The sequence below is a fragment of the Nomascus leucogenys genome, chromosome 15 (genome assembly GCF_006542625.1).
Source record: "Nomascus leucogenys isolate Asia chromosome 15, Asia_NLE_v1, whole genome shotgun sequence".
NCBI lineage: Eukaryota > Metazoa > Chordata > Mammalia > Primates > Hylobatidae > Nomascus > Nomascus leucogenys.
This window is the reverse complement of record NC_044395.1, coordinates 32468811-32469486: the sequence shown is the minus strand read 5'-3', so window position 1 is coordinate 32469486 and position 676 is coordinate 32468811.

Sequence of the window (676 nt, the reverse complement as noted above, 5' to 3'; positions counted from 1 at the left end):
TTGTGTTACCAGAATATTTTTTCTTTCCTGATTTAAAAAGTAATTTTCATGTGTCTTCATTGTACTCGAATGCCAGCTATTAAGTGTTTTTAAAATAATGTTATCTGTGAAATTTCTTTAGATGACAGTCTCTTGTTGCTTTGTATGTTATAGTTACAATGTTGGAAGAAAAATGAATCCAACATTAATTTCAGAAAACTCTTAAATTAGATAAATAGACATTATTTTCAGACAATAGTGTAATTGCTTTGTTACATAGGTGTTGATGGGGTGAGGAGGCATACAGGCAGTGAATGGTTAGTACCTCCTTTCTGGGTCCAGTCATATTTGACCTTTCTTAGATCTCACTCTGTGGCAGACTTCTGAAGCCAGGTGGATAAGGAAGTCCTTATAATAGTAAAGGACTATTATAATATATATATAATATAATAGTAAAAACTCTCCATTTTTCTTCTCACCTCACAACTCTTTTGGATTCCTTTAGAGAACACATGGGAAGAGTGAGTAAGAATTTCTGTATCCCCCAGTCTCTTCTCTTGCCTTTGTTTCCATCCTGATATGCTGATACATGTATGTAAGTCCAAATGCATATACCTAGGTTCAAGACCTCATGAGAGAAACTCTCTCCGGCCATTATGGAAGGAATACAAAGAGGGAATTCTTCCCCCCGCCCAAA